We start from the raw sequence: 25,780 nt of genomic DNA on the forward strand, positions 1-25,780 counted from the left end.
GAGTGCCAACCAGTAGATTTTCCACAGTGCAGGCCATGCAATCCATAATCGTCTGCCGCTGCCTCGCCGCAAATAAACCTATGAAGAGTGTGGATAGGGGCAGCAAGACGGAGAGCGACTGCAATACTCGGACCACCGAGGCTCAAAGAGAAATTATTGCACTACATTCAATCCGACTGCTAATGCTGTTGCATTACATTCAATCCGATTACTTGATACGACTGCTGCGGATCAAGACGTGTGCCTGTCGCAGACATGGGGACTGCCAAAAGGAAGTCCCCTGCATGGGGAGCCTGCACAGCTGTGAGGCGTGCACGATCACTGGGGGTTGTTGCTGCCTCCAGCAAAGCTGTGGCTTCTTTGTCTACAATGGGGCTGTCCCAACTCGATTGTTTCTTGGCTTTCGACATGGGTGGTCTGAGTACTGGGTCTGCCATGGCACCCCATTTTGTGTCGCATTCCATGTAGTGGGGGTCCTGTATCCCCGCTAAGTCACTCAGGGTGTCAGGTAGAATTTCCTTAACCAGGTCATCTGATGCTGAGGAAGACAGGAAGGCTGGGACAGCAATTTGGGTGGCGGTGCGGACACCCAAGCCGCCGAGCCTGACAGGAAGAGTGGCTTGTTTCCACTGGCATTCATTGAGAAAGAGGTTGACAACTTTTCCTAGCATGGTCTTTAGTAATAGGTCTTCGAGCTATGGGCTGCAACTCAGAAAGTAGGTTAGCCTCAGAAGGGATAGGCATTTGGTGAAGAGATATAAAGCATCGTAGACATCGATGTCACCTATTCTGTCTTCCATCCTCCTGAGGTCTGTGATTTTCTTATCAAGGATCTCCTCAATGGCGTTAGACCCGAGGGGGGCTCCAAGGAGGGTGCTGTTCTCGGCCCTAATGACATGGGCTCCAGGCAAGGCAGACCTTATGCTGGCTACGATGTCTGGGTTGGAGGAGACTACTTCACACTTGGAAGGGTTCAGGACAAGACCCAGGCTTACTTCTTGTTCCCTTATTTTCCTGATATCTTCCAAGAGGTGGTCTACGGTGCCAGCTATAGTGCCATCATCCAAAAACCAGATGTTGAACTCGCTGACAAGCTTTCAGTGGTTTCTTTTAGGACTAAGCAGAAAAGAAGAGGAGCAAGAGGATCACCTTGCTGAACACCTTCACATGATCTGATTTCATGTTCACCAGAGAGCAGTTTTGACTCGCCACTGTAGCACGATAGTATGAACGGGTAGAGGGGCCGGAAATGGCGATGTACGGCACAAAGTACTGCGTCTCTTCTGACCATGTTGAAGGCATTCTTAAAGTCCAGTTTGAGCAGGGCCTTTTCATCAGAAATGTTGGTGATGTATGCTCGTGCTGCATGGGCCGCCGCTTCACAGCCTTCGGGGATCCCAAATCCTAGCTAAATTGGTTTCAGCAATTCAGCCGCTTGCTGGCTGACAACCCTCGTAGCAGCCTTGGCAATCTGGCGTCGGAGAGTGTTGCCAACAGCGATTGGCCTGATTCCTTCGTCCTTCTTTTTGAGAGCACCAAAAAAGAGGAGCCTGATGACCTCAGGTATATCACCAGCCAGGCACATGTTGACGAACCTTGTGAGTTCCATAAGATCTTGTGCAGCATCACCAACCGCAGGATTCAACATGCGCTTGATGTATTTACCTAGTTGTGTTTGCGCGGGTTGAGCTTTGCTCTTTCGGCCCGCCTCTCAACTGTCAATCAACTGTTTACTAACTACTTTTTTTCCATACCACACACACACACACACCAGGAAGCAGCCCGTGACAGCTGACTAACTCCCAGGTACCTATTTACTGCTAGGTAACAGGGGCATTCTGGGTGAAAGAAACTTTGCCCATTTGATGTGTGGCGGTTTTAATCCTGTAAAGCCGCCTGCTGACCCAGGTGGAAAAGAAAAAGCTACTTTGTAGACCTCAGATTCACCAACGGTGAATCTGGGGAGCCGGTCGGCCGAGCGGACAGCACGCTGGACTTGTGATCCTGTGGTCCCGGGGTCGATCCCGGGCGCCGGCGAGAAACAATGGGCAGAGTTTCTTTCACCCTATGCCCCTGTTACCTAGCAGTAAAATAGGTACCTAGGTGTTAGTCAGCTGTCATGGGCTGCTTCCTGGGGGTGGAGGCCTGGTCGAGGACCGGGCCGCGGGGACACTAAAAGCCCCGAAATCATCTCAAGATAACCTCAAGATAACGGTTAATGGGAGTGACCTGGCCTGGGCTGGTGGCGGTACGATGTTGCCGACACCTGAGGCTCTGGGTGGGTGCTTGCTTTGCACGGCTCGCGCTGTGGCAGAGTTTCTAGAAGCAATTTTCTCGTCACTGGTGAGGGACTAGAATAGCACTTGCGGTATTTCCCTCTTCAATTTTCTTGGTTATTTGTGTTCTGATTCTGTACGTTTCCGATGTGTTGTTGTAACCATTTCTGCGATGAGTGTATTTTGCTGGAAGAGGCAGGCGAACTAGGTTATCCCCCTTTAGGTATTCATTTATCACCCCTCAGGACCGAGGATGCAAGTAATTTGTCCCTCCTTGGAGCGACGGTGAGGCATACATTGTCAACCAAAAGGACATTATGCCACGCTTGAATGTTTTCCTGCGCGTCATTGACCCTTTTCAGAAGAGTGGAGAGTTTGGCTGCAGCATTTGGGCGGCTGCTTTAGGGATGTGTGGTCTAGCAGACGTCGCTATGATCGCTTGGGTAATGTTCTCAGATGAGATTAAGTTAATGGGAGTGTCCTCCTTAACTGTTAATGGCAGCTGGCCATTGCTTTCCTTTGAAGGCTGGTGGGAACCTTACATTTTGCCTCATTGAAGGTATGCTTGAGTGAGGTTTTCAGATGAGATTAGGTTATTGTATATGTATATATATATATATATATATATATATATATATATATATATATATATATATATATATATATATATATATATATATATATATGTATGTCGTACCTAGTAGCCAGAACTCACTTCTCTGCCTACTATGCAAGGCCCGATTTGCCTAATAAGCCAAGTTTTCATGAATTAATGTTTTTTCGACTACCTAACCTACCTAACCTAACCTAACCTAACTTTTTTGGCTACCTAACCCAACCTAACCTATAAAGATAGGTTAGGTTAGGTTAGGTAGGGTTGGTTAGGTTTGGTCATATATCTACGTTAATTTTAACTCCAATACAAAAAAATTCACCTCATACATAATGAAATGGGTAGCTTTATCATTTCATAAGAAAAAAATTAGAGAAAATATATCAATTCAGGAAAACTTGGCTTATTAGGCAAATCGGGCCTTGCATAGTAGGCTGAGAAGTGCGTTCTGGCTACTAGGTACGACATATATATATATATATATATATATATATATATATATATATATATATATATATATATATATATATATATATATATATATATATATATATATATATATACATACATATATATATATACATCACAATGGCGTGATATATCAATGAAAATAATTTTGAGGCAATGTAGTGAGTGGAAGCCGTGTTCTGATGAGTCAGTAGTTCCGGAGTGGTCGGCTTTTGTACCATCGTGGCCGAGTTGGTTAGTAGTAGGTGGTGGTGGTGGCCCACTTCTACTCCTCCCTCCTCCTGCCTCCTCCTCCTGCCTCCTCCCTCCTCCCTCCTCCTCCTGCCTCCTCCCTCCTCCCTCCTCCTCCTGTTTCCTCCTGCCTCCTCCTCCTCCTCCTCCTCCCTCTTCCTCCTCCTGCTTCCTCCTCCTCCCTCCTCCTCCTCCTGCCTCCTCCTCCTTCTCCTCCTCCTGCCTCCTCCTTCTCCTCCTCCTCCTCCTCCTCCTCACTCGACACAACACTGACAATGAACTTTGACTTCCAGAGCTTCAGCCAATCAGCGTCTTCATTTAAACTTCAGAAGGTGAAGTGACTTCCTGCCAGCGAGGAGGAAGAAGGGAGGGAAGGAGGAAGGACGGGGAGAAGGAGGTGGGGTGAAAGATGGAGGCAAATAAATACAAGAGTTATAGAGATGGACTCACAACACCAGCAAAACCAGTGCACTAAAACAGAAGCGACAAAGAAACAGGGAAAAGGGAGGAATCCCCACCTCCATTTAAAACTTTGACCCAAATATCACAGTAACAAAGTTATCGCGAATAACCGATCTCAATTACGGGCTCACCATAGCCCGTGCTACATGGACACTTCGTTCTGAGTAGCTAAATCTAAAACAACAACAACGACATGGACTCAGCACACAGTATACATTCACTCCATCAAAAATCTACCACTTGCGGGGCTATTCGTGCCCGTGCCACCTCATGCTCGACTTTTTTACTTCATCAAGCATCAGATGGACTGAGGGAAGTCAGGAATGTGGAAAGAAAGAAGAAAGAAAAATAGGCAGGGATGCTGCAAAAGGAAAAAAAATTTACGTGAAAAAAATTACGTGAAATAGGTAAAGAGGGATGAAGGGAGGGAATTATCAGGGGAAAGTGCCTGATGAAGACAAGGAGGAATGGTAGATAGGTAGATAGGTAAAGAGGGATGAAGGGAGGGAATTATCAGGGGAAAGTGCCTGATGAAGACAAGGAGGAATGGTAGATAGTAAGACTAAATAATGATACAAGGAGGGAGATAAGGAAATAGCAAAAGAAAGAGGTAGTCACGCAAGGAGGGAATAAAAGGGGAGCTAAACAGATACTGAAGATAGCGACAAAGCAGGAAGATAGTCCCCCAAAATAAATATCTTACGAAGATTAAAATATCTAAATTTACACTCTCTAAAAAGACTAAAAAGACTTTACACTCTCTAAAAAGACTTAGAGACATCTTTTGTTCTTTTGTTCTTTTCTGGGAACATCCCGTGCGTAGGTTCGAACCCTCATTACGGCCTTTGTGGATTTGTTCATATCATAATTATGTTATGTCCGTTCATCACTTGTATGTGATGAACGTGACTGAACTATCACAGTTAATGAAAGGGATTAACAAAGACGATATAAATAAGGTGTTAAATATATCAATACAATGTTGAACACGAAACAATGGACATATATTAGGTAAGCGTAGATTTAGGAAACACCCGAGTACATATTGGGTTCAAAATAGGGTTGCTGATCTACGGGACACTTGACCGGGGTACCCTAATAGATGTTTGACAGCGGGAGTGTGTCAAGCGTAGGTGAGACATTATGAAAGAAGTAGAGTGGATAGAAATTGGAACTGCCTCGTTTGGGACATTAAACCTTCTTCAGTTTCATTCACTGTTGTGTCATGTAATATTTCAGTCTGTTTCAATTATTTTTTATATTACGATTATTTATAATTTCGGTTCGATTGCAACCTGGTTTGATTCCCGGCAGAGCGAAACAGTTGGGCACGATTCACTACACCTGACGCCTATGTTCACCTGGGGCCAGATTCACGAAGCAGTTACGCAAGCACTTACGCACCTGTACTTCTTTTCTCAATCTTTGGCGGCTTTGTTTACAATTATTAAACAGTTAATGAGCCCCGAAGCACCAGGAGGCTGTTTATAACAATAACAACAGTTGATTGGCAAGTTTTCATGCTTGTAAACTGTTTAATAAATGTAACCAAAGCCGCCAAAGATTGAGGAAAGATGTTCACGTTCGTAAGTACTTACGTAACTGCTTCGTGAATCTGGCCCCAGGTCACGACCACGTGACAGCGAACACGGAAAAACTAATTATATCTTGGCATATACCACATATATACTTATTAATCAGCCAAATAGTGACTATAAGCAATAAGTCATATATGTACTTTCTTGTGCGAGAGCGGGTTGAACACCCACAACACCATTTCTGAGAAAATCAGAAGGAGCTGTAAGTACCTAACTCTCGGACATTCAGACCCATTTCACACCTTGCATGTGTAGTCTTCGAAATAATGGTTCTCAATCTCATCATCGTTCAGGTCAAGGATATATTGGTTCCTAACTTACAACGGTGTATGCCTAACCTACAAGGGTGTATAGCACATGTGTGTATACACAGACATGTGTTGCTGAGTATTGTGTACACTCCCAGGATAGTACATAAGTACCCTTTATTGACCTCAAGTCAGCTTTCCGTGTGGAAATGGTGGAATAATATTAGATCAATTTGCTGAATTTGGAATCCAAGGTAATCTTCTGAATTGGATTAAACTACCTCACCAACAGGCTTAGTAATGTCTTATTAAAAGGTGTTAAAGGTACATGAGCGATACCATTTTAACTAGACAAACAGGTACAACCTATGGTGACTGTGATATGTTACACTGATGACATTTGCATAATGACACACTGTACAAGGATTATTTGATGCATTTTCCAAGAAGACAGTGAAATGGGGTCTCATTATCTCTTGATAAGTGTTCCCTATTCACTTCACTCCAGTAACTATTAACAGAGTGCCGTGGAGACGGGTAACTCTCAGTTACAGCCCCGCTCCTGTGCCAGGTAAGTTCACTACGGGCTCACCATAGCCCGTGCTACTTGCCCCGCTCCTGTGCCAGGTAAGTTCACTACGGGCTCACCATAGCCCGTGCTACTTGCCCCGCTCCTGTGTCAGGTAAGTCCACTACGGGCTCACCATAGCCCGTGCTACTTGCCCCGCTCCTGTGCCAGGTAAGTTCACTACAGGCTCACCATAGCCCGTGCTACTTGCCCCGCTCCTGTGCCAGGTAAGTTCACTACGGGCTCACCATAGCCCGTGCTACTTGCCCCGCTCCTGTGCCAGGTAAGTCCACTACGGGCTCACCATAGCCCGTGCTACTTGCCCCGCTCCTGTGCCAGGTAAGTCCACTACGGGCTCACCATAGCCCGTGCTACTTGCCCCGCTCCTGTGCCAGGTAAGTTCACTACGGGCTCACCATAGCCCGTGCTACTTGCCCCGCTCCTGTGCCAGGTAAGTCCACTACGGGCTCACCATAGCCCGTGCTACTTGCCCCGCTCCTGTGCCAGGTAAGTCCACTACGGGCTCACCATAGCCCGTGCTACTTGCCCCGCTCCTGTGCCAGGTAAGTCCACTACGGGCTCACCATAGCCCGTGCTACTTGCCCCGCTCCTGTGCCAGGTAAGTCCACTACGGGCTCACCATAGCCCGTGCTACTTGCCCCGCTCCTGTGCCAGGTAAGTCCACTACGGGATCACCATAGCCCGTGCTACTTGCCCCGCTCCTGTGCCAGGTAAGTCCACTACGGGCTCACCATAGCCCGTGCTACTTGCCCCGCTCCTGTGCCAGGTAAGTCCACTACGGGCTCACCATAGCCCGTGCTACTTGCCCCGCTCCTGTGCCAGGTAAGTCCACTACGGGCTCACCATAGCCCGTGCTACTTGCCCCGCTCCTGTGCCAGGTAAGTCCACTACGGGCTCACCATAGCCCGTGCTACTTGCCCCGCTCCTGTGCCAGGTAAGTCCACTACGGGCTCACCATAGCCCGTGCTACTTGCCCCGCTCCTGTGCCAGGTAAGTTCACTACGGGCTCACCATAGCCCGTGCTACTTGCCCCGCTCCTGTGCCAGGTAAGTCCACTACGGGCTCACCATAGCCCGTGCTACTTGCCCCGCTCCTGTGCCAGGTAAGTCCACTACGGGATCACCATAGCCCGTGCTACTTGCCCCGCTCCTGTGCCAGGTAAGTCCACTACGGGCTCACCATAGCCCGTGCTACTTGCCCCGCTCCTGTGCCAGGTAAGTCCACTACGGGCTCACCATAGCCCGTGCTACTTGCCCCGCTCCTGTGCCAGGTAAGTCCACTACGGGATCACCATAGCCCGTGCTACTTGCCCCGCTCCTGTGCCAGGTAAGTCCACCACGGGCTCACCATAGCCCGTGCTACTTGCCCCGCTCCTGTGCCAGGTAAGTTCACTACGGGCTCACCATAGCCCGTGCTACTTGCCCCGCTCCTGTGCCAGGTAAGTCCACTACAGGCTCACCATAGCCCGTGCTACTTGCCCCGCTCCTGTGCCAGGTAAGTCCACTACGGGCTCACCATAGCCCGTGCTACTTGCCCCGCTCCTGTGCCAGGTAAGTCCACTACGGGCTCACCATAGCCCGTGCTACTTGCCCCGCTCCTGTGCCAGGTAAGTCCACTACGGGATCACCATAGCCCGTGCTACTTGCCCCGCTCCTGTGCCAGGTAAGTCCACTACGGGCTCACCATAGCCCGTGCTACTTGCCCCGCTCCTGTGCCAGGTAAGTCCACTACGGGATCACCATAGCCCGTGCTACTTGCCCCGCTCCTGTGCCAGGTAAGTCCACTACGGGCTCACCATAGCCCGTGCTACTTGCCCCGCTCCTGTGCCAGGTAAGTCCACCACGGGCTCACCATAGCCCGTGCTATTTGCCCCGCTCCTGTGCCAGGTAAGTCCACTACGGGCTCACCATAGCCCGTGCTACTTGCCCCGCTCCTGTGCCAGGTAAGTCCACTACGGGCTCACCATAGCCCGTGCTACTTGCCCCGCTCCTGTGCCGGGTAAGTCCACTACGGGCTCACCATAGCCCGTGCTACTTGCCCCGCTCCTGTGCCAGGTAAGTCCACTACGGGCTCACCATAGCCCGTGCTACTTGCCCCGCTCCTGTGCCGGGTAAGTCCACTACGGGATCACCATAGCCCGTGCTACTTGCCCCGCTCCTGTGCCAGGTAAGTCCACTACGGGCTCACCATAGCCCGTGCTACTTGCCCCGCTCCTGTGCCAGGTAAGTTCACTACGGGCTCACCATAGCCCGTGCTACTTGCCCCGCTCCTGTGCCAGGTAAGTCCACTACGGGCTCACCATAGCCAGTGCTACTTGCCCCGCTCCTGTGCCAGGTAAGTCCACTACGGGCTCACCATAGCCCGTGCTACTTGCCCCGCTCCTGTGCCAGGTAAGTCCACTACGGGCTCACCATAGCCAGTGCTACTTGGAACGTTTTGTTCCCAGTAGCTGAATCTAAAACAACAACAACGAGATGTGTGACTCATAAATATCTTGAAATGGAGGTGAGTGAAGCAAATCTCACCAGTAACCCACACATAACACCTCTTGAGCGACTTCCCACCAAACACACACCGAAACTACGACGTTGGTACAACGTTCGAACAAGTTTTAACACCTCCTAACCAGTTATAACAACCAATATATCAAGTTGTAACAACGTTCTAATACGTCATAAACACGTTAAGCCAAGACGTAACAACTTTATTACAAGTTGTAACAAGCGGAAAATAGAGACAGTTTCGATTTGTGTTTCCAGGGCTTACCCTCTTGTTTTAGCTTCAGCTACTCTGAACCAAATGTCCATGTAGCACGGGCTATAGTGAGCCCGTAAGACTTTAACCTCTCAAAACTCTTGTGGGGGTTATGACATTAACATAAACTATGGTCGTGGCGTATATATATACTGACTTCATACGATCTGTAGTTAACTAAAGTCGCCCTCTATATATGAGATTATATTTCCTGCCAAAATATTGACAAATACTGGTCTCTAAGAACTATTTAAATTAACTTGAGACCCATTCTAAACACCTGCTACTGTTCCCTCAATCCTAAACAACAACAAATAAATACATTGCATGGCTCAGATGTTGTACCAATATCTTATGCAGCTTAATACTGATGAAATTACTATCTCCTTCTCATTAGGTGGTTATAATAGGAGCTGCCTCGTATGGGCCAATAGGCCCTCTGCAGTTCTTATTCCTACTACTATCTCCTCTACTACACTTTGCTCTTCACCTCTCTCTAGCCTATTTATTGCCTGCATTCATCTTTCTCAAGAGCAGGAAAAGTCGTAAACAGACTACATTTAAAAAGCATGATTCTTGATAGAGAGGGTGATCATCCACACCCAAATTACACTCCTTCCGCGCCGTGGGAAGAGCCTACTTTCAAAATAGTAATAGAAAGTCTCCCAATGAAAAAGGCTGCTTATGATCCGACAATCCTAAGGCGCATAATGGAAGAGCAAATGTATAGCATAGCAGTAGCAGGAGCCACCCACATCTTCACAGACGGATCGGTGGACACAGAATATGAGAGTGCTGGCGCTGCTCTTTGCACGGCCAGCGTACAGGCATATTGGAGACTGGGAGGACTAGTATCATCAACCCAAACTGAGCTGTTTGCCATGCAACAGGCATTCGCATATGTGATTGCACAAAACACTCAAAATGCAATCATACATACAGACTCAAAAGCTGCACTTCAAATACTAGGACAAAAACAGTGGAAAGATAACGTGGAAATAATTACCACCATTTTGTATCTTGGAGCAGTCGCTAAAGGCAAAGGACTCAACATAACCTTAAACTGGATCCCATCCCATATTGGAATCCCATTAAATGAAAAAGCTGATGAAATTGCTAAATTGGCAACTCGTCATCCAGTGATACATAAAACAATTCAACCCAGCCTAGAGAACAACCCAGCCTAGAGAACAACCCAGCCTAGAGAACAACCCAGCCTAGAGAACATAAAAAACATCATCACCAAAAAACTCTCACATCTCAACAAAGCCGACCTGCACCAGAGAATAGCTGAAGGTTCGCCATCTGCAACATGGTATCTTCAGGCAACCAAATTAGAAAGGTTAAATATCCCAAAAGGAATCCACAGGGAAATAGCAGTTAGGCTATATAGACTACGTCTAGGTTACAGATGCAACTGGGAGATTGGTGAACCCCGACAGAGAGAGTGCATCTTCTGCCAAACTGTCACAGAAAAGCCATTACTTCACTATCTTCTGGAATGTGAAGCAACCAATGACCTTAGAAGAGCTTTAAGAGTTCCTGAATCATGCAGTGGCCACCCTGAAGCCATCAACACAGCCACTCTCCTGGTCAACAAAGGTGTCCAGCAGCTGGACACCCTTATTAAAACTGTGAAGCCGTATCCTCCCCCCGCGATAACAGCTTGATGGTTAAATGCAACCTCAGAATACTGAGAAAAAAAATTGTACCACTTACGGGCTATTCATGCCCGTGCCACCTCTTGGGTGGCTTAATCTTCATCAATCAATCAATCAATCAATCAATTTCTCATCACAACCGACTTGAGAATGGTCCAGGACGGACCGAAACGTCGTCGTCCCTTCACCTTCTAGTGTGTGGTCTGGTCAACATATGTCAGCCACGCTATTGTGACTCCTCGTCTGCTGATGGATCTGTTCAATTAAGAACAGGTTGGATATGTGAGGTATATGAAACAAATATAATAACTAAGACTAGAACTAAAAGATTAAACGACTGGAGCAGTCCCAACACCAACTGTCCCATTAGGTATTTATCCAGCCCTGACTACCTTAAAACTAAATGGGGAAGAATGATTTGTTGTGACTAAAATTGTTCTTGTTGTGACTAAATTGTTGTTGTGACTAAATTGTTGTTGTGACTAAATTGTTCTTGTTGTGACTAAATTGTTCTTGTTGTGACTAAATTGTTGTTGTGACTAAATTGTTCTTGTGACTAAATTGTCTTGTTGTGACTAAATTGTTCTTGTGACTAAATTGTTGTTATGACTAAATTGTTCTTGTGACTAAATTGTTCTTGTGACTAAATTGTTCTTGTGACTAAATTGTTCTTGTGACTAAATTGTTGTTGTGACTAAATTGTTGTTGTGACTAAATTGTTCTTGTTGTGACTAAATTGTCTTGTTGTGACTAAATTGTTCTTGTTGTGACTAAATTGTTCTTGTGACTAAATTGTTCTTGTGACTAAATTGTTCTTGTGACTAAATTGTTCTTGTGACTAAATTGTTCTTGTGACTAAATTGTTCTTGTGACTAAATTGTTCTTGTGACTAAATTGTTCTTGTGACTAAATTGTTGTTGTGACTAAATTGTTGTTGTGACTAAATTGTTGTTGTGACTAAATTGTCTTGTTGTGACTAAATTGTTCTTGTGACTAAATTGTTCTTGTGACTAAATTGTTCTTGTGACTAAATTGTTGTTGTGACTAAAATTGTTCTTGTTGTGACTAAATTGTCTTGTTGTGACTAAAATTGTTGTTGTGACTAAATTGTTCTTGTTGTGACTAAAATTGTTGTTGTGACTAAATTGTTCTTGTTGTGACTAAATTGTTGTTGTTGTGACTAAATTGTTCTTGTTGTGACTAAATTGTTCTTGTGACTAAATTGTTCTTGTTGTGACTAAATTGTTCTTGTTGTGACTAAATTGTTCTTGTTGTGACTAAATTGTTCTTGTTGTGACTAAATTGTTGTTGTTGTGACTAAATTGTTCTTGTTGTGACTAAATTGTTGTTGTTGTGACTAAATTGTTCTTGTTGTGACTAAATTGTTCTTGTTGTGACTAAACTGTTCTTGTTGTGACTAAATTGTTCTTGTTGTGACTAAATTGTTCTTGTTGTGACTAAACTGTTCTTGTTGTGACTAAACTGTTCTTGTTGTGACTAAAATTGTTCTTGTTGTGACTAAAATTGTTCTTGTTGTGACTAAATTGTTCTTGTTGTGACTAAACTGTTCTTGTTGTGACTAAACTGTTCTTGTTGTGACTAAACTGTTCTTGTTGTGACTAAACTGTTCTTGTTGTGACTAAAATTGTTCTTGTTGTGACTAAATTGTTCTTGTTGTGACTAAACTGTTCTTGTTGTGACTAAATTGTTCTTGTTGTGACTAAATTGTTCTTGTTGTGACTAAATTGTTCTTGTTGTGACTAAACTGTTCTTGTTGTGACTAAACTGTTCTTGTTGTGACTAAACTGTTCTTGTGACTAAAATTGCTCTGCAGTCTTTAAATAACCCGTCGCAATTAATGTAATAGTTTATAACATTAAATAAAATGTCATTTATTTTCCAACTATAGTAACTTGTATATACATTGTGTATGGCTTCCATCTCATGTTGGAGTTGGAGAACATGACTGTAGAGTGATTGATAATGAGGCTTCTTACAAAAAATATATATATAGACGATGACCTTGGACTAATGTAATTATTAAAACATACAAATTAAACTCATTACTTCAGATTTAGAAGAATTAAGAAATATCCAACGACCCGAAATCTGCAGAATTAAAAGCTATGACAACTTGACATAATCCGTATATATGTGACATGTGTGACCAAATCAGTAACCGGATTAGAGAATGTGATGAAGACCAATTACCAAAATTACCTTCTTGAGGTTATCTTGAGATGATTTCGGGGCTTAGCGTCCCCGCGGCCCGGTCCTCGACCAAGCCTCCTTTTTGTTACACATCCCCAGGAAGCAGCCCGTAGCAGCTGTCTAACTCCCAGGTACCTATTTACTGCTGGGTGAACAGGTGGCATCTGGGTGAAATAAACTCATTTGTTTCCGCCTCCACCGGGGATCGAACCCGGAGCCTCAGGACTACGAATCCCGAGCGCTGTCCACTCAGCTGTAGGCCACAAACCTTGGATATAGGCACATCTGGCAGGTTAGTGAGGCTGAACTCCTACCACAATATTCAGCCAGCAACAGGTAAAACATTCACTTGAATGTTGCCCAACCACTTGGACTGGACGGTAAATCGACAGGTCTCGTTTCTTTCCGGTCGGCGTTCAATCCCCGACCGTCCACCAAGTGGTTGGGCACCATTCCTTCCCCCCGTCCCATCCCAAATCCTTATTCTGACCCCTTCCCAGTGCTATATAGTCGTCATGGCTTGGCGCTTTCCCCTCATAGTTCCCTTGCCTATCTTGCATATGGTGTCTGTGCGAGGGATTCAACCACTGCAAATTACCTCAATTACTTCTAAAAATCTGCTATCAGAACTATAACAAATTCTATCTTCAGACAACACACAGCCCCGCTGTTTAAGTGCCTTAACATGCTAAACACACACTCACTCCACACATTCTCATGTGCTGTTTACATGTGCAAAACCTTGTTCCTAAATGCTAATCTTGATCTGAAAATTTTCCTTGATAGGTGTAATAGAGCCCATGAGAACCACACCAGAAATATCTCCTTGATATCCCCAGAGTCAGACTAAATCTGTATAAACACTCCGTGCACATAAAAGAATTCAGTCTTTGGAACTCACTCCCTAACGAATTAAAAAGTTGCCTAACCTATGCCCTATTCAAAAGCACAACCAAAAGTACCTAATTACATCTTCATAGTTTCCAACCATGTGCTTCAAATTCACACTCTATCTTGTACTACCCACTTCCCTAATATTTGTACTTAAGACTAAGTATTTCATCTCTACCAGCGTAATCACCTCTGTCAATTTATATTGTTGATGCAGACGAGGAGTCACAATAACGTGGCTGAAATATGTTGACCAGACCACACACAAGAAAGTGAAGGGACGACGACGTTTCGGTCCGTCCTGGACCATTCTCAAGTCGATTCTTACAATCGACTTGAGAATGGTCCAGGACTGACCGAAACGTCGTCGTCCCTTCACCTTCTAGTGTGTGGTCTGGCTAATATATTGCTGATATATAGCCTTTCTACAATGTACTTATTTACCCTACCTGATATGTTAGATTAAGGACCTGCCCGAAACACTATGCGTGTTAATGGCTTTGTAAGAATGTAAAAATATCACTCTATTCACCGGACAGCACGAAGAGCACGCTGGACTTGTGATCCTGTGGTCCCGGGTTCGATCCCAGGCGCCGGCGAGAAACAATGGGCAGAGTTTCTTTCACCCTATGCCCCTGTTACCTAGCAGTAAAAAAGGTACCTGGGTGTTAGTCAGCTGTCACGGGCTGCTTCCTGGGGGTGGAGGCCTGGTCGAGGACCGGGCCGCGGGGACACTAAAGCCCCGAAATCATCTCAAGATAATGTAATATCACCAACCCATTGCACCTTCTTGTAAATAAAATATTATTATTATTATTACTAACTATCAACAATCCTCTAACCATTATCATGATAGAAAACTGGCAAAGATTCAGGACAAACTAAACAAAAAAGTAGCTCCTTCGTCTGACTTCAGAATAAATCGACAACTATAAAAAATGTGGTTATGTTCCAGAATATATTTGAAAGGAAGACAAAATCAAATTGTGGACGTTCAAAGGCAGTGAGCCCCCGCGGGGGACAATGGCGGCCCAAGGTGGGGAATATATTCATTTTCCTTATACGTCTCTTCTACACGTTTAAGCTTCCGCCTCACGGTACATAAGGGTCTTACGCCTTACCAACAGAGAGAGAGAGGAAAGAAAGAGAGAGCTAAAGGGCCTCGTAGCCTGGTGGATAGCGCGCAGGACTCGTAATTCTGTGGCGCGGGTTCGATTCCCACACGAGGCAGAAACAAATGGGCAAAGTTTCTTTCACCCTGAATGCCCCTGTTACCTAGCAGTAAATAGGTACCTGGGTGTTAGTCAGCTGTCACGGGCTCTTTCCTGGGGGTGGAGGCCTGGTCAAGGACCGGGCCGCGGGGACACTAAAAAGCCCCGAAATCAACTCAAGATAACCTCAAGATAAATAAAAAAGGAGAAAGCGAAAGAAAGAGAATTACCGGGTTTCTTAGGCCAAAGTTGCCTTACCTACATCTTCTACATTCTTCTTCTATCCTATGTCTGTATCTTTGCTTAAATAACAATTATTAGTATTAGAGAGGGAGAGACAGTACTGGTGTATGCGCGCGCACGAGAGAGAAAGTGAGAGAAAATTCTTGAGAATGTATTACAAGAACCACAAATTGGCATCTCCTATGGGAGCAGTTGCCAGTTGATTCAAAATGTGTACTCACCTATTTGTGCTTGTGGGGGTTGAGCTCTGGCTCTTTGGTCCCGCCTCTCAACTGTCAATCAACTGGTGTACAGGTTCCTGAGCCTACTGGGCTCTATCATATCTACATTTGAAACTGTGTATGGAGTCAGCCTCCACCACATCACTGCCTAAGAGTGTGTGTGTGTGTGTGTGTGTGTGTGTGTGTGTGTGTGTGTGTGTGTGTGTGTGTGTGTGTGTGTGTGTGTGTGTGTGTGTGTGTGTGTGTGTGTGTGTGTGTGTGTGTGTGTGTGTGTGTACTCGCCTATTTGTGCCTGAAGGTTGGAAAAACCCTGATTAGGGTTCAATGTAAGCCTTAGGAACCCTAGAAGGTTCAGTGGAATCCCAGGTTCCAATACTTTTTGCCCATGTGGTGTAGTGGTCTAACGCGTGTTCTTGGGAGTATCTAGAACACAGGTTCGAATCCTCTTCATAGCTCCTACTGATTTTCTCCTCAATAATAACAATAATAATACAAATTACTAACACAAAATGGTATTAAAAAAAAATTTCATACCCACACATCAATACACATTACTGAGGATTAAAAGTGCAACAATCAGGGTTGCAGTTATGGCTTGATCAACCAAACTGATCAACAACTGAGAGATCAAATTTAATCAACTAATAATAACCTTAAACAAATTATTCAGATGATCCAGTGGCATATTCTGACCACTGACCTCGACAGGTTAAGTGGGTTGTTCGGGTTTGTACGCTTCTGGGTATATCTTGATGTTATCTTGAGATGATTTCGGGGCTTTAGTGTCCCCGCGGCCCGGTCCTCGACCAGGCCTCCACCCCCAGGAAGCAGCCCGTGACAGCTGACTAACACCCAGGTACCTATTTTACTGCTAGGTACCAGGGGCATAGGTTGAAAGAAACTCTGCCCATTGTTTCTCGCCGGCGCCTTGGATCGAACCCAGGACCACAGGATCACAAGTCCAGCGTGCTGTCCGCTCGGCCGGCCGGCTCCCTCTAAGCCAAGCTAAAGGGTAAGCTAAAACCGTTGTTATTTTTACGTAGTGGCAAATTGAGAAAACGGAGAGGGTGAGGAAGCCATTATTAAGGAAGGCGGAGAGGATATTTTTGGCATAGGGATTATGGGATCAGAGGCGGTAAAAATGTATAATATATTCATATTGTATGCAGATTTTGATGAAATCTGCAAGGTTGCTAGCGGTCAATATACAATGAAACCCCGACACGGGGGAGTGTGGGTATGTCTGTTGAGGGGTTGAAGTATACTAGTAGTATGGTATATCTAAGCCAGGTACCACTACCAGCAAGCGATGAGTCACAATAACGTGGCTAAAGTAATTTGACACAATCGACTTGAGAATGGTCCAGGACGGACCGAAACGTCGTCGTCTCTTCACCTTCTAGTGTGTGGTCTGGTCAAATCACACTACCAGCACCAGCCTCCGTGTGTCAGGCTACCAGTTACAACTACCACTGCCCGTATAACCACGTTTACAACTACTAGCATCACACTCTTCACCACACCTACCACCAACACTCACACCTACCACCAACACCCACACCAACCACCAACACCCACACCAACCACCAACACCCACACCAACCACCAATACCTACCACCTACCACCAACCCCCACCTACCACCAACACCCACTCCAACCACCAACACCTACCACCCCCTACCACCAACCACCACCTACCACCAACACCCACACCAACCACCAACCACCAACCACCAACACCCACGTCTTGCATGACAAACCTTATTGAGTTTTAAGACAGAGTTACTAAAATTAAGACTGGTAAAAGGAGGCTGGGTAGACTGACTTTTCCTTGACTGTCAAGATGAACTTGACAGTGTTCCTCAAGACTGGTGAATACGATAGCGAAACAGACTAAGATATCAGGGAAACCACTCAACTGGGTAAGGGGGTACCTAAAGTACAGGAGGAAAGAGTCAAGAGTTGATCTGGGGGTTAATGTCACGCCGGACCTGTCCCCCTGAAGCCCACATCAAAACGATATCATCAGCGGCATATGCAAGGCTGGCCAACATAAGAACTGCTTTCATAAACATGTGTATGGAATAATTCAAAACCTTGTATGCCTGATATGTCAGGAGTATGCGCTCCAGCGTGGATTCCAAATCTAGTCAAACACAAGACGAAGATGCAAGAAGTTTAGAGGTATGCCACTAAACTAGTCCCCGAGCTGAGAGGCAAGAGCTACAAGGAAAAACTGCTGGAGTTAAACCTCACGTCCCTGGAAGACAGAAGAGCTAGGGGACACATGATTACTAAAATTCTTAGAGGAATTTACAGGGGTCGATAAAGACAAATTGTTTAAGACGGGTGGAACACGAACAAGGGGACACAGGTGGAAACTGAGTACCCAAATGAGCCACATGGACGTTAGAAAGATTTTTTCAGTGTAAGAGTGGTTAAAAGGAATTCATTAGGTAGTGATGTGGTGGAGGCAAACTCCATACTAAGTTTCAAATGTAATGTGATAGTTCCCAATAGGCTAAGGGAACTTTTACACCACTTGATTGATGGTTGAGAGGCGGGACCAGAGACCCGAAGCTCACCCACCGAAAGTACAAGTAGGTGAGCACACCTACATGTACCCAACGCTGCATTAATTTTAAAAACTGAAACTTTGAAATGTATTTTAGAATTGCAATACAATTATTTCCAACATTTCATTTGCAACAAAGACTTGCACAACAGGTGGAAAGCTGTCTAACGCATCTTTCAACCACAAGTATAGATTACACTTCCAAGTGGGAGACCCGGGCGTCGCTCCCTTACCATCAGTGCTAAACCTCAGAGAATCAGGAAGTATTTAAGGCAATGCTGAATGTTTCGTTTTCCAATTTTTGTCGAATTGAAGCCTTTTCCTGGGTACGAGAACGCGTTCACAGACGCTGTTTTGTTGCTGCGGGGTAATGAGCAGCTGTCTTGTTCTGGAACTTATCTTCCCGCGATCCAATTCCCAATCCAGTTGGGAACGTTTCTTCCAGGAAGAAAGAACTGTGGTATATGTTACAATAACAATTACCATGCACACTTTCCTTGAAATAAACACTCCATTCCGTGGATAAACATCACCTTCTGTGGTTGAGTGTTCAAGAAACCCTCGAACTATATGTTTAACACTTCTCTAACCCTGTCCATGGAGGACAGAAGAAAATGTATATATGCTGGTTAGCATTATAAATGTGTGGCAACGTCTGTGGTAGAAAATAATAATAAAAAAAAAAATCCATTCCGCTAGGGGTGAATGGGGTCTCGAACCTGGACTCCACGTGTGTCAGGCCGACGCTCTATCGACTGAGCTATGAGCAGCCTTAATAGGAACGTTTCCTCGAGCTTCAGTAGTAGTCAGGGAAAGTCGAAAATTTCAGTTTGGCAGCAGGGTGCTGCTTCTGGAAACTTTTCCTTAATTAACACTACTCATAGCCCAGTTGACAGAGCGTCGACCTCACAAGCCTGGAGTCCAGGGTTCGAGACCCATAGAGCCCAGGAGATGGAATAGGTTACAATATTCACTTTCACAACAGACATCTGGTCTAAACAGTAAGTAGATGGGACATACGCATGTAACTATGTAGAGAGTTACGCCAAGTACAGCTTCACAACCACCACAGGGGGCCAGGTACAGCTTCACAACCACCACCGGGCCAGGTACAGCTTCACAATCACCACAAGGAGCCAGGTACAGCTTCACAACCACCACCGGGCCAGGTACAGCTTCACAATCACCACAAGGAGCCAGGTACAGCTTCACAACCACCACAGGGGCCAGGTACAGCTTCACAACCACCACAGGGGGCCAGGTACAGCTTCACAACCACCACAGGGGGCCAGGTACAGCTTCACAACCACCACAGAGGGCCAGGTACAGCTTCACAACCACCACAGAGGGCCAGGTACAGCTTCCCGACCACCAGAGGGCCAGGTACAGCTTCACAACCACCACAGGGGGCCAAGTACAGCTTCACAACCACCACAAGGGACCAGGTACAGCTTCACAACCACCACAGGGGACCAGGTACAGCTTCACAACCACCAGAGGGGGCCAGGTACAGCTTCACAACCACCAGAGGGCCAGGTACAGCTTCACAGCCACCACAGGGGACCAGGTACAGCTTCACAATCACTACAGGGGGACATGGTACAGCTTCACAACCATTACAGGGGACCAGGTACAGCTTCACAGCCACCACAGGGGCCAGGTACAGCTTCACAGCCACCACAGGGGCCAGGTACAGCTTCACAACCACCACAGGGGGCCAGGTACAGCTTCACAACCACTACAGGGGACCAGGTACAGCTTCACAACCACCACAGGGGCCAGGTACAGCTTCACAGCCACCACAGGGGCCAGGTACAGCTTCGCAACCACCACAGGGGACCAGGTACAGCTTCAGCACCACCAGAGGGCCAGGTACAGCTTCACAACCACCACAGAGGGCCAGGTAAAGCTTCACAACCACCACAGGGTACCAGGTACAGCTTCACAACCACCACAGAGGAGCAGGTACAGCTTCACAACCACCACAGGGGGCCAGGTCCAGCTTCACAACCACCACAGGGGACCGGGTACAGCTTCACAACCACCACAGAGGACCAGGTACAGCTTCACAACCACCACAGGGGACCAGGTACAGCTTCACAACCACCACAGGGGACCAGGTACAGCTTCACAACCACCACAGGGGACCAGGTACAGCTTCACAACCAACTCAGGGGACCAGGTACAGCTTCACAACCACCACAAGGGGGCCAGGTACAGCTTCACAACCACCACAGGGGGCCAGGTACAGCTTCACAACCACCACAGGGGACCGAGTACAGCTTCACAACCACCACAGAGGGCCAGGTACAGCTTCACAACCACCACAGGGGACCAGGTACAGCTTCACAACCAGCACAAGGGGCCAGGTACAGCTTCACAACCACCACAGGGGACCAGGTACAGCTTCACAACCACCACAGGGGACCAGGTACAGCTTCACAACCACCACAGGGGACCAGGTACAGCTTCACAACCACCACAGGGGACCAGGTACAGCTTCACAACCACCACAGGGGACCAGGTACAGCTTCACAACCACCACAGGGGGACCAGGTACAGCTTCACAACCACCACAGGGGACCAGGTACAGCTTCACAACCACCACAGGGGACCAGGTACAGCTTCACAACCACCACAGGGGACCAGGTACAGCTTCACAACCACCACAGGGGACCAGGTACAGCTTCACAACCACCACAGGGGACCAGGTACAGCTTCACAACCACCACAGGGGGACCAGGTACAGCTTCACAACCACCACAGGGGACCAGGTACAGCTTCACAACCACCACAGGAGACCAGGTACAGCTTCACAACCACCACAGAGGGCCAGGTACAGCTTCACAACCACCACAGGGGGCCAGGTACAGCTTCACAACCACTACAGGGGACCAGGTACAGCTTCACAACCACCACAGGGGCCAGGTACAGCTTCACAGCCACCACAGGGGCCAGGTACAGCTTCACAACCACCACAGGGGACCAGGTACAGCTTCACCACCACCAGAGGGCCAGGTACAGCTTCACAACCACCACAGCGGGCCAGGTAAAGCTTCACAACCACCACAGGGTACCAGGTACAGCTTCACAACCACCACAGAGGAGCAGGTACAGCTTCACAACCACCACAGGGGGCCAGGTCCAGCTTCACAACCACCACAGGGGACCAGGTACAGCTTCACAACCACCACAGGGGACCAGGTACAGCTTCACAACCAACTCAGGGGACCAGGTACAGCTTCACAACCACCACAAGGGGGCCAGGTACAGCTTCACAACCACCACAGGGGGCCAGGTACAGCTTCACAACCACCACAGGGGACCGAGTACAGCTTCACAACCACCACAGAGGGCCAGGTACAGCTTCACAACCACCACAGGGGACCAGGTACAGCTTCACAACCAGCACAAGGGGCCAGGTACAGCTTCACAACCACCACAGGGGACCAGGTACAGCTTCACAACCACCACAGGGGACCAGGTACAGCTTCACAACCACCACAGGGGACCAGGTACAGCTTCACAACCACCACAGGGGACCAGGTACAGCTTCACAACCACCACAGGGGACCAGGTACAGCTTCACAACCACCACAGGGGGACCAGGTACAGCTTCACAACCACCACAGGGGACCAGGTACAGCTTCACAACCACCACAGGAGACCAGGTACAGCTTCACAACCACCACAGGGGGCCAGGTACAGCTTCACAACCACCACAGGGGGCCAGGTACAGCTTCACAACCACTACAGGGGACCAGGTACAGCTTCACAACCACCACAGGGGCCAGGTACAGCTTCACAGCCACCACAGGGGCCAGGTACAGCTTCACAACCACCACAGGGGACCAGGTACAGCTTCACCACCACCAGAGGGCCAGGTACAGCTTCACAACCACCACAGAGGGCCAGGTAAAGCTTCACAACCACCACAGGGTACCAGGTACAGCTTCACAACCACCACAGAGGACCAGGTACAGCTTCACAACCACCACAGGGGGCCAGGTCCAGCTTCACAACCACCACAGGGGACCGGGTACAGCTTCACAACCACCACAGAGGACCAGGTACAGCTTCACAACCACCACAGGGGACCAGGTACAGCTTCACAACCACCACAGGGGACCAGGTACAGCTTCACAACCACCACAGGGGACCAGGTACAGCTTCACAACCAACTCAGGGGACCAGGTACAGCTTCACAACCACCACAAGGGGGCCAGGTACAGCTTCACAACCACCACAGGGGGCCAGGTACAGCTTCACAACCACCACAGGGGACCGAGTACAGCTTCACAACCACCACAGAGGGCCAGGTACAGCTTCACAACCACCACAGGGGACCAGGTACAGCTTCACAACCAGCACAAGGGGCCAGGTACAGCTTCACAACCACCACAGGGGACCAGGTACAGCTTCACAACCACCACAGGGGACCAGGTACAGCTTCACAACCACCACAGGGGACCAGGTACAGCTTCACAACCACCACAGGGGACCAGGTACAGCTTCACAACCACCACAGGGGACCAGGTACAGCTTCACAACCACCACAGGGGGACCAGGTACAGCTTCACAACCACCACAGGGGACCAGGTACAGCTTCACAACCACCACAGGAGACCAGGTACAGCTTCACAACCACCACAGGGGGCCAGGTACAGCTTCACAACCACCACAGGGGACCAGGTACAGCTTCACAACCACCACAGGGGACCAGGTACACAATTACTCCATCCTTCAATCAGTTGCTGCCGTCAAGAGGGAGGGGGGGTGTTGCTTGTCTGTCAAGAGGTCTACCGTCAAGGGTGAGGGGAGGGGGGGGGTGTTGCTTGTTCGTCAAGAGGTCTACCGTCAAGATTGAGGGAAGGGGGGGTGTTGCTTGTCCGTCAAGAGGTCTACTGTCAAGATTGAGGGAAGGGGGGGGTGTTGCTTGTTCGTCAAGAGGTCTACCGTCAAGATTGAGGGAAGGGGGGGGGGTGTTGCTTGTCTGTCAAGAGGTCTACTGTCAAGGGTGAGGGGAGGGGGGGTGTTGCTCGTCCGTCAAGAGGTCTACCGTCAAGATTGAGGGAAGGGGGGGAGTTGCTTGTCCGCCAAGAGGTCTACTGTCAAGATTGAGGGAAGGGGGGGAGTTGTTTGTCTGTCAAGAGGTCTACCGTCAAGATTGAGGGAAGGGGGCTAGTTGCTTGTCCGTCAAGAGGTCTACCGTCAAGATTGAGGGAAGGGGGGAGGAGTTGCTTGTCCGTCAAGAGGTCTACTGTCAAGATTGAGGGAAGGGGGGGGAGAGTTGCTTGTCCGTCAAGAGGTCTACCGTCAAGATTGAGGGAAGGGGGGGGGAGTTGCTTGTCCGTCAAGAGGTCTACCGTCAAGATTGAGGGAAGGGGGGGGGTGTTGCTTGTTCGTCAAGAGGTCTACCGTCAAGATTGAGGGAAGGGGGGGTAGTTGCTTGTCCGTCAAGAGGTCTACTGTCAAGATTGAGGGAAGGGGGGGAGTTGTTTGTCTGTCAAGAGGTCTACCGTCAAGATTGAGGGAAGGGGGCTAGTTGCTTGTCCGTCAAGAGGTCTACCGTCAAGATTGAGGGAAGGGGGGAGGAGTTGCTTGTCCGTCAAGAGGTCTACTGTCAAGATTGAGGGAAGGGGGGGGAGAGTTGCTTGTCCGTCAAGAGGTCTACCGTCAAGATTGAGGGAAGGGGGGGGGGAGTTGCTTGTCCGTCAAGAGGTCTACCGTCAAGATTGACGGAAGGGGGGGGGTAGTTGCTTGTCCGTCAAGAGGTCTACTGTCAAGATTGAGGGAAGGGGGGGTAGTTGCTTGTCCGTCAAGAGGTCTACTGTCAAGATTGAGGGAAGGGGGGGAGTTGTTTGTCTGTCAAGAGGTCTACCGTCAAGATTGAGGGAAGGGGGCTAGTTGCTTGTCCGTCAAGAGGTCTACCGTCAAGATTGAGGGAAGGGGGGGGAGTTGCTTGTCCGTCAAGAGGTCTACTGTCAAGATTGAGGGAAGGGGGGGGGGAGTTGCTTGTCCGTCAAGAGGTCTACCGTCAAGATTGAGGGAAGGGGGGGGGGAGTTGCTTGTCCGTCAAGAGGTCTACTGTCAAGATTGAGGGAAGGGGGGGGAGTTGCTTGTCCGTCAAGAGGTCTACCGTCAAGATTGAGGGAAGTGGGGGGGGGAGTTGCTTGTCCGTCAAGAGGTCTACCGTCAAGATTGAGGGAAGTGGGGGGGGGAGTTGCTTGTCCGTCAAGAGGTCTACCGTCAAGATTGAGGGAAGGGGGGGGGAGTTGCTTGTTCGTCAAGAGGTCTACCGTCAAGATTGAGGGAAAGGGGGGGGAGTTGCTTGTCCGTCAAGAGGTCTACTGTCAAGATTGAGGGAAGGGGGGGGAGTTGCTTGTCCGTCAAGAGGTCTACTGTCAAGATTGAGGGAAGGGGGGGAGTTGCTTGTCCGTCAAGAGGTCTACCGTCAAGATTGAGGGAAGTGGGGGGGGAGTTGCTTGTCCGTCAAGAGGTCTACCGTCAAGATTGAGGGAAGGGGGGGGAGTTGCTTGTCCGTCAAGAGGTCTACTGTCAAGATTGAGGGAAGGGGGGGGGAGTTGCTTGTCCGTCAAGAGGTCTACCGTCAAGATTGAGGGAAGGGGGCTAGTTGCTTGTCCGTCAAGAGGTCTACCGTCAAGATTGAGGGAAGGGGGGAGGAGTTGCTTGTCCGTCAAGAGGTCTACTGTCAAGATTGAGGGAAGGGGGGGGAGAGTTGCTTGTCCGTCAAGAGGTCTACCGTCAAGATTGAAGGAAGGGGGGGGGAGTTGCTTGTCCGTCAAGAGGTCTACCGTCAAGATTGACGGAAGGGGGGGGGGTAGTTGCTTGTCCGTCAAGAGGTCTACTGTCAAGATTGAGGGAAGGGGGGGTAGTTGCTTGTCCGTCAAGAGGTCTACTGTCAAGATTGAGGGAAGGGGGGGAGTTGTTTGTCTGTCAAGAGGTCTACCGTCAAGATTGAGGGAAGGGGGCTAGTTGCTTGTCCGTCAAGAGGTCTACCGTCAAGATTGAGGGAAGGGGGGGAGTTGCTTGTCCGTCAAGAGGTCTACTGTCAAGATTGAGGGAAGGGGGGGGAGTTGCTTGTCCGTCAAGAGGTCTACCGTCAAGATTGAGGGAAGGGGGGGGGGAGTTGCTTGTCCGTCAAGAGGTCTACTGTCAAGATTGAGGGAAGGGGGGGGGAGTTGCTTGTCCGTCAAGAGGTCTACCGTCAAGATTGAGGGAAGTGGGGGGGGGGGAGTTGCTTGTCCGTCAAGAGGTCTACCGTCAAGATTGAGGGAAGGGGGGGGGGAGTTGCTTGTCCGTCAAGAGGTCTACCGTCAAGATTGAGGGAAGGGGGGGAGTTGCTTGTCCGTCAAGAGGTCTACTGTCAAGATTGAGGGAAGGGGGGGGGAGTTGCTTGTCCGTCAAGAGGTCTACTGTCAAGATTGAGGGAAGGGGGGCGGAGTTGCTTGTCCGTCAAGAGGTCTACCGTCAAGATTGAGGGAAGTGGGGGGGGGAGTTGCTTGT

The sequence above is a fragment of the Procambarus clarkii genome, chromosome 4, assembly GCF_040958095.1.
Source record: "Procambarus clarkii isolate CNS0578487 chromosome 4, FALCON_Pclarkii_2.0, whole genome shotgun sequence".
NCBI lineage: Eukaryota > Metazoa > Arthropoda > Malacostraca > Decapoda > Cambaridae > Procambarus > Procambarus clarkii.